At 43.3% G+C, this 10000-nt stretch overlaps 1 protein-coding gene across 1 annotated transcript in view; it reads left to right on the top strand.

Annotated features, from left to right (window-relative positions):
- The window catches only part of LOC133659127 (neurobeachin-like), a 601703-nt gene that overhangs the window by 117088 nt on the left and 474615 nt on the right, over positions 1–10000 (top strand). The window lies entirely within an intron of this gene.

Here is a 10000-nt window from a genome sequence, read left to right as displayed (position 1 = left end):
GTGTGTGTGTGTGTGTGTGTGTGTGTGTGTGTGTGTGTGTGTGTGTGTGTGTGTGTGTGTGTAAAAGTAGCTATGTGGCACTGGTGCCATTAGTGTGTTGACAATAAGTACATTAGTGATTTTATGACACTTATTTTGCAAATAAACTAATTATGTAACAGGACTGTTTAGATTTTAGTCATAGTTGAAAATGTGAATTATACTGCAAAGTAAATATCTTTGGCCTTCCTATGGCCTGCAGAAGACCTGAATGATGCAACTTCCTGTGGACCATGTGACTTATGGAGTATTCCACATTTTTAACAGGGTGTTTTGGGTTAGTAACAGGACTCAGTAAAAAAAACTTGTTTTTTTTAAATAAAATATGTATAATTTTGAGTATACAGAGTATCGTATTTTTCGGACTATAAGTCGCTCCGGAGTATACGTCGCACCGGCCCAAAATGCACAATAAAGAAGGAAAAAGGACATATACGTCGCACTGGAGTATAAGTTGCATTTTTGGGGGAAATTTATTTGATAAAATCCAACACCAAGAATAGACATTTGAAAGACAATTTAAAATAAATAAAAAATAGTGAACAACAGGCTGAATAAGTGTACGTTATATGAGGCATAAATAACCAACTGAGAACGTGCCTGGTATGTTAACGCAACACATCATGGCAAGAGTCATTCAAATAACTATAACATATAGAACATGCTATACGTTTACCAAACAATCTGTCACTCCCGATCGCTAAATCCCATGAAATCTTCCTCCCCGGTGTCGCCTCTGGTATGTCCTTTCTTTCTGCTGCTCGATTGCTGTTCTCTGCTGCATATTTCACTACGTCCAGCTTTTAATCTGCAGTATATGATTTCCTTTTCGGTGCCATTTTAGTTCAGCCCTTCTCAGTTTTTATAAGTTACCGCCAATGTTAATGTGATCCATTTTAATAGCTACGGCAGTAGCATATAGCATCTCATGACCCACAATGCACTTCTGCCATGACCCTCCCCCGCCAAATTCTTATTGGTTGACGTGTGAGTGACGATTGCTGCCATTTGCTTCGTCTCTTACGCGAATGAGATAAATAATATTATTTGATATTTTACGGTAATGTGTTAATTTCACACATAAGTCGCTCCGGAGTATATGTCGCACCCACGGCCAAACTATGAAAAAAAAACTGTGATTTATCATCCGAAAAATACGGTAACACAAATATGTAAAAAAAAAAATCTGAAAAATTCTAATTGTCATGTTTCTTGGTAAAGTCTAGTTTTGGGAAGTGGGCAGAGGAAACACTATTTTTCATTGTTCATCTTTTAATTAGTATTTTTACATTTTGTTTCCTGGGGACACAAATGACACTGATATGGTGGAATAGCCCATATGTTCATTCATACAATACGGGTCCCAGATAATAATTAGCTTTGTGTCCCCCTTTGGTCGCACTTGTTTCTCATTATTCAAATCTTCCCAGGAGGTGGTTGTGAGTTTCACCAACATAAAAAAGGGATTAGTTGTTTTTTTTTCTTTTCATGTATTCATGCAGCAATACCTCCCCGGGTGTGAGATATGTCGAGCTAATCTTTACACGTCACTCACAGACCTCTCGCGGCTCTGTGGCGAGGCCGTGTCGACTTGAATACGGTGCCCGGGTTTGCTGCTTTTCACCCGACTGACGTGACACGGCACTGATGTGGCCGTACAATGGGTGTGTTGCGCGGTGTCAGCAGGCGCCGCATAAAAAGACGTTTGCTTTGTTTGCCCAGGCAGAGGTCATGCTAGAGGATCTCAGTGGGAGGTGCTCTCTTATAGGGCTGAAGATGGAAGATGGTGATAGATCTAAAGGGAGTGGGAGTGCAGAGTATTTATTGCGGCGGAGAAATGAATGTCCAGAGCCATACGTACGTGTGTGTGCCTTCAGTGAGTGTTTATACAGGTGTCATTTCCTCTGCATGGACCATCTCTTATCTGCAAGATCACAGTGGAAGGATTAAAGCCGGAGAGCATCACGAGTGTTTGTCACACACTAAGCTTCCCTCTCCCTGCCTGCAAAATGTGCCCATTTTACTCTCTTAATGAGTATATCCCTGGGCAGCACAGTGTGGGACATGTGGTTGGTGCATCTGCTCTGCAGTCAAGGAGTTCTGGGTTTGAATCTGTGATTTTTATTAGCAAGATGGAAGGCTGTGTGGCCCGTTTTGATTGATTGATTGAAACTTTTATTAGTAGGTTGCACAGTGAAGTACATATTCCGTACAATTGACCACTAAATGGTAACACCCGAATAAGTTTTTTCACTTGTTTAAGTCGGGGTCCACTTACATTGGTTCATGATACAGATATATACTATCAAATATATACTAACATCATAATACAGTCATCACACAAGATAATCATCAGAGTATATACATTGAATTATTTACATTATTTACAATCCGGGGTGTGGGATATGGAAGTGGGGGTTGGACGTGATCATGTGATGAAACAAAAGACAACACCTGACCTCGTGTTTCCAACCGGGAAAAAAATGCACCTTAAAATATTTAAATTACAATTTTGATTACAGAAATTACCCCATTTTATTTTTTTGTTTATTTAGGATAAGTCATTTACCTTCCAATTACAGTACAATGGTAAACAATTCGACAATGAGAAATAAGTCTATATTTTTGAATAGTTTCTTGCATTAATATATATTAAATTATACTCACTGTAGTGTTTATCAATTATTTCTTCAGTTTAAGCACCTAATGTAGACAAAACCTCTGAGTCTGTCTGCATAAAGCCAAATATTTCTTTAAGTCAATTATTGCATATATTTCTTTGTGGCACCTCTATACCAGAATGTTGAATGACAGTTTAAAAGTAACATGCCTTCCTTCACTTGTTTATGCATTTTATGAATAAAATATAAAAATCGCAAATTGAACCACAATGGCAATTTTGGAGAAAGAAATCGCAAATAGGTTTTTGTCAAAATCCTGCAGCACTACTCTTAGGGTAAGGAACTTAAATTGCTTATAATTGAGACCACAATTCTTTTTGCATTTGCATGTCTGGTTTTGTTTTAAAGAAATCAGTTCTTTGACTCCCATGGTTGTGTTCTGTTTTAAAGAAACATCCTTCTGACCTTCATGGGAATACTTTTTAAATAGTATCAAGACAAAAAGACTACTTGCTTCACAGTGGTTTTCTCACATGTTGAGTTGTATAAAAAACACTCATCTAATTGTTAAATAGCAAAGTTTACATTTTTGTGCAGCTCCAAAAACTAAGATATTTTAAAAAATCTGCATCAAAGGCATAACATAAAAAATGTGGACCTGTTCGCTCGAAAACACATCGTAATGTTCCTGTGGGCCTAATGTGTTAAGATTGTGTGGATTCCCCTCTAAAAAATGGCGTACGTGCGAATACAGAGAAAAAAAAAAGTTTTATTCAGTCACATGACTTTTGAACGGAAGTAAACAAAGTGGTGGGCCACCAAACCAACGTGGCTACTGTGCCGCAAACCCTGTGCAAACTATCTGTGTACCCAAGAGGCTTAGAGCAGGGTATCCAAAATACGGCCCGCGGGCTAAGTGCTGCCCGCCGGCATCTTCAATTTGGCCCGTGGGATGTCATGAGTTTAACAAAGCATCACGCCCCGCAGTGCTTTCAAAGTTATTCTGAAATACCAGGTGGTCTCTGAATGCTACATATTTGCTGCCATCGTGTGGACAATGAGTAAATCAGAACAATGAACCTTGAAAGTACGTTGAAATAATAGCACAGCATTTACTTATAAAACACAACCCAAACAACCTTCCCTAGTCATGGTGCAAAAAAACTAATGGTCACACAAGACAACCTGCTCACACTACATTGTGGATATTATCAGGCTAGACTACTGCAACGCACTTCTTGTCGGGATCCCCAGCAAAAACATCCAGAAGCTACAATACGTACAGAATAGTGCTGCTGGGATCCTGATGAGTGCGGAAATATGACCATATCACACCAACTCTCAAATCCCTTCACTGGCTTCCTGTTCCACTCAGGATTGAATTCAAAGTCTCCCTATTAGCCCACCGGTGCCTCCATGGAAATGCCCCCCTCTACCTCTGACAGTACATGGACTATGATGCAGTTTCCTGCGTGGGTTGCTTTCCCGAGATGCAAACGAACTGAAGCAAACATGGCGTGGAGGTAAAAACATGATTTTATTCTACACTATCAAAACTCAAAAAAGGTACAAACAAAAGGTGCTCACAGGGGAGGTAAAAAACTTGACTATGACAAAACAAAAGGCGCGCACAATGGCGGAGAACTATGAACATTAAACAAAAACTTACGTGACAAGGAACTGTGAACATGGCATGAATGTGTGATGTCGCCAGGACGAACAACAGAAACAGAAAAGCCTATATAGTGACATGATAAGTGAAAACAGGTGCGTGACTAACTGTGAACAGGTGCGTGACATGACAATGTGAAAACGTGAGACAGGTGTGTGTGAGTCCAAACGTGGAACAGGTGAAACTAATGAGTAACCATGGAAACAAAACAAAACCAGGAAGTGAAACCAGGAACTAAAAAGTGTCCAAAAACCAAGCAAAACAAAAACAAGATCAACACAGACATGACAGAGCCCCCCCCTTACGGACAGATCCCAGATGTCCAAAAAACAAAACACAAAACAGGATCAAGAGTCATGGGAGGGCGGGAGGGGGACATGGCGGTGGGTCGCCAGGCCAAGTGGCCCCGAATCCACCGAGGCAGGATCAGGTGGCGGCGACGCGTAGACCGCCGCTGTACCTGATGAGGTGGGCGACCCGGGAATGGCCATATCCATGGCCGATGAGGAGGTGGGCGCACTTCGCGTGGCGGACGACCAGGCAGTGGCCACCTTCGTGGCAGACGAGGAGGCAGGCGTGTCGTCATCATGGCAGGCGGCGAAGCTTGGCGTGGCGGGTCTTTGTCTTGGCATGGGTGGTCTTGGCCTTGGCGGTCTTGGTCTTGGCAGCGTGGGTCATGGTCTTGGTCTTGGCATGGTTGGTCTTGGCGTGGTTGGTCTTGGCGTGGCGGTGCTTGGACTTGGTCTTGGTCTTGGTCACTTGGCGGGTCTTGGTCTTGGTCACTTGGCGGGTCTTGGTCTTGGTCACTTGGCGGGTCTTGGTCTTGGTCACTTGGCGGGTCTTGGTCACTTGGCGGGTCTTGGTCTTGGTCACTTGGCGGGTCTTGGTCTTGGCTTTGGTCTTGGCGTGGGGCAGCCACGGGCGGCACTTGGCGGCGTGGGGCAGCCACGGGCGGCACTTGGCGGCGTGGGGCAGCCACGGGCGGCACTTGGCGGCGTGGGGCAGCCACGGGCGGCACTTGGCGGCGTGAAGCTGCGACTGGCGGCACTTGGCGTCGTGAAGCTGCGACTGGCGGCACTTGGCGTCGTGAAGCTGCGACTGGCGGCACTTGGCGTCGTGAAGCTGCGACTGGCGGCACTTGGCGTCGTGAAGCTGCGACTGGCGGCACTTGGCGTCGTGAAGCTGCGACTGGCGGCACTTGGCGTCGTGAAGCTGCGACTGGCGGCACTTGGCGTCGTGAAGCTGCGACTGGCGGCACTTGGCGTCGTGAAGCTGCGACTGGCGGCACTGGGCGTGGAGCAGGTACTGGCGGCGCTTGGCGTGGAGCAGGTACTGGCGGCGCTTGGCGTGGAGCAGGTACTGGCGGCGCTTGGCGTGGAGCAGGTACTGGCGGCGCTTGGCGTGGAGCAGGTACTGGTGGCGCTTGGCGTGGAGCAGGTACTGGTGGCGCTTGGCGTGGAGCAGGTACTGGTGGCGTTTGGCGTGGAGCTGGGCGTGGAGCAGGTGGATCTTGGCATGGTCGAAAAACTGGTGGTGGCGGCCGTGCTGGTGGCTGTGGCTTGGCAGGTCGAAAGACAGGTGGTGGGGGTCGTGCTGGAGGCTGTGGCTTGGCGTGACGAAAGACAGGTGGTGGTGGTGGCCGAGCTGGAGGCTGTGGCTTGGCATGGCGAAAGACTGGTGGTGGTGGCCGAGCTGGAGGCTGTGGCTTGGCATGGCGAAGCTGACCCACCCCACCTGAACAATTCCCAGCCCTAGCCCCCCCCTCAAGGAGCGGATCCCAGACGCGCTCCCCGCGGTCTGGAACCGTCTTTTGGGGTGGGTGGAGGGAGGTCGGAAGGAGGGTAAAATCCTCCCCTATAAATTGTCCAAAATGTCTTTCTTTTTGTACCTGGGATCTTGTGGGTGAAAAACATTTTTTTTGTGACTTGGGCGTGCCTTGAGTCCTGGGGGGCGGGGCATGAAATCTGGGTGACTGTGAGGGACTTGCTCTAATGTCCAAAATCATGTTCTGATAATGTTTGATCATAGAAACAGAGTCCTTTGTTGAGGGCAGGTGATCGAAAGTAAAAGAGTTCAAAGAAAAAAAGGCTTTAGCTGTGATGTCATCCTCTGGTGATGGCGTGACGTCATCCTGGAGCAGCGGGGCTGGCAGCAGCCTGCTTCCGCCCGGAGTGGGAGGAGCTTGCGGGAGTGACGCGTCCTGCCGGCTCGGAGAAGCTCTTCCTGATGGCTTCCGCTTTTGCCGGCGCTTCCGGGAATGGAGCGACGCGCCAATGTCGTCGGGCCACACGGAGCTTATCGGAATAAGTTTTCCGCTTGGACCCCACATGAGGTCTTGATCCGCCATGGCTCCTAGTGCCTCCCACTTTCCTTCCTCCATCGATTTCCAGTCGTTTGCGGGATAGCTTTTTGATGGCGACATACTGACACGACTTGGTCTCTGGCGTGGTTTGCTCTCCCCAGATGCAAACGAACTGAAGCAAACATGGCGTGGAGGTAAAAACATGATTTTATTCTACACTATCAAAACTCAAAAAAGGTACAAACAAAAGGCGCTCACAGCGGAGGTAAAAAACTTGACTATGACAAAACAAAAGGCGCGCACAATGGCGGAGAACTATGAACATTAAACAAAAACTTACGTGACAAGGAACTGTGAACATGGCATGAATGTGTGATGTCGCCAGGACGAACAACAGAAACAGAAAAGCCTATATAGTGACATGATAAGTGAAAACAGGTGCGTGACTAACTGTGAACAGGTGCGTGACATGACAATGTGAAAACGTGAGACAGGTGTGTGTGAGTCCAAACGTGGAACAGGTGAAACTAATGAGTAACCATGGAAACAAAACAAAACCAGGAAGTGAAACCAGGAACTAAAAAGTGTCCAAAAACCAAGCAAAACAAAAACAAGATCAACACAGACATGACAACCTCAAATAACTGCTCACCCCCAAATCTTCCACACAACACCTCCGCTCCGGACAGGCTAACCTCCTCCAACCTCCGAGGACAAAGCTACGAACAATGGGAGACCGGGCTTTCTGCTCCGCCGCTCCCAGTCTGTGGAACGCTTTCCCTGACCACCTGAGGGCACCACAGACTGTGGATGCTTTTTAAAAAAGGCTTATAAACCCTTCTTTTAAAAAAAGCCTTTTTTTTAAGATATATGCAAACTGGTTTTAGCTATTTGGCTGTTCTAGTTCTTATTTTTATTTTTTTATCTTTTTATTATTTTTTTTATTTGTAATACACTGTAGCACTTTGAGGTTGTTTACTCAATGTAAAGTGCTTTTTACAAATACAATCTATTATTATTATTATCAAATATGTCCAAACAGCATAAAAAAAATCTAAATTACACCCATTTAAATACATTAGAGTGCATGATGGGAAAAATGTAAGACTATATATATATATATATATATATATATATATATATATATATATATATATATATATATATATATATATATATATATATATATATATATATATATATATATATATATATATATGTCTTAATTAGATTATCCAAAAAAATAGTGCTCGATACCGTGGTAGAGCGTAATATGTATGTGGGAAAAAAATCACAAGACTATTTCATCTCTACAGGCCTGTTTCATGAGGGTTTCCTCAATCATCAGGAGATGATCAGGAGATGATTGAGGAAACCCTCATGAAACAGGCCTGTAGAGATGAAATAGTCTTGTGATTTTTTCCCCCACACACATATACCGGTGTGTGTGTGTGTGTTTATATATATATATATATATATATATATATATATATATATATATATATATATATCTATTCCTATACATTGTCAAAAACTATCTTGTGCTCCAGACGTCATGAAAACTTGGGAAAGCATGGAGGTCTACAACTTCTTTGTGTGTGGCTGGTTCAAGGACATTGGCATCAAGACTATACTAGATAAATCACACATTGTTTTTGCATTGGCTGAGGTTGCATCCAAAAGCCATGTTTGTTGCTTTGTTGTTGTTGCACGCGCTGTTACTGCTACGCATGTTTTTCCTCTGTCCTTATCAAAATATTGATGTCAACATTGTGTATGTGATGAAAGCTTAATTTATAATTGCTGCTCTCTGTTCAGTTCAGTTTCAGTTTATTTCGAACATGCATACGATACAATGTAATGCATCACATATTTCCAGTTGTTTCATTACAGCACGTCTGAAAAGGAGTAGGAAGAAGCTGACCTTATTTAATCCTACCCTTTTCATACCATAGCCATTTTATCCCATTTCCTTGTTCTCTGTAACACAACAGTGAATAAAAAAAGTAATATACCATAGTAAGTAACAAATATTAAATACATAAATAATCTTTATCTCAAAAGTAAAAAAACAACAACAAATAAATATTGTTCTGTGTACTTTGGTAAAAGCTTGACTCTTTTTGAGATTTTGCGCACATTTACTATTTATTTGGACTCACCGAGTTGGCGGCTTACAAAACACTTGTAGCAAAAATGCGTTTTAAGAACTCTGAAACAAGATAAAATAAAAAATATAATGATAATCCGTAAAACTTTAGAAGGGGTGGGTGACTCTGATTACCCCAAATTTAATTATAATTTGTGTAACAAAATGTGTTGATACAGTGGCCTGCTCACAGCCAGCTTAAAGTATTGTGTGAAAATTAAAAAAGTATTTGATTTGCAATCTTTTACATTTAAACGTGCCAGTGCTATCAACAAGGATTTGGAAGACTGTGACTCTTGTTTGATGACTCAATTTATTAATACAACACAGGAGAGGTTCTTGCGATAGCAGCTGTACGTGACACAAAGCCGAGCCATTCCTCCACCCTCCCCGGTGCCAAGCCAGTGTGTCGCCACACCCGGCGGCTGCTCTTTGCCCATGTGCTTGGCCAGGTGGCAAAAATGAATAGATTGTCCTCATGCATATTAGTATAAATTTGAGGCATTCAAATGGATTGGCGATAAAGTACATTTTGTGTTCTTACCTTGATCTTTTTACAATGTTGAAATTAAATGTTAGGCAAAGCCCGAACGATCACCTCTGTGTGTCGCCAAAGAATGCACAGCATGTTGAAATATGCGTACGTGAAGCATTAATTTAGCGCGAGGCTCCGCACATTTCCTTAATACAGCTTAATACAATAGTTATCTGGTCTGCCAGAGAATAAGACAGAGCACCAAGGATCAGTGTTGACCACTAATAATGCTCTTTTTCAAAAAATCTACAGGAGACAAATCTAGTGAAGAGACTTTTGGAGACTCTGACATAAAAACACGTCTTTTGTGCACACCTTTTTCTGCGGCTGGATTTGGTTCAACCTAATTAGCAGCACAGGCATTTTCCTGGGCTTTCAAAACACCATCGTTGGCTGATAAGGTTTGATGTGTTGAGGCATGATGGTTTTTTCTGTCCTTGCGGAATGTTTGCAGAACACTTAGTGCAAAGAGCACACAACATGTTTACTTCTGAAACAGTGACAATCTCACATCATTGACACCATGTTTGTTTTTGGGAAGTTTGCAACAGGCAAGAAAAGGAGCGCTTTATTCGCTCACCCTAACCCCACCCACAGAACAGTACAGGTAAACTCGCCCCATTGGATCGTTTTTTTTTTTTTTTTTTAAACAAAGCTATTTCCTAACATCAAAAATATTCTG

The sequence above is a fragment of the Entelurus aequoreus genome, linkage group LG10 (assembly GCF_033978785.1).
Source record: "Entelurus aequoreus isolate RoL-2023_Sb linkage group LG10, RoL_Eaeq_v1.1, whole genome shotgun sequence".
Classification (NCBI taxonomy): domain Eukaryota; kingdom Metazoa; phylum Chordata; class Actinopteri; order Syngnathiformes; family Syngnathidae; genus Entelurus; species Entelurus aequoreus.
Note: the sequence above shows the minus strand (reverse complement) of the source record. Positions and strands in the feature narration are given on the sequence as shown.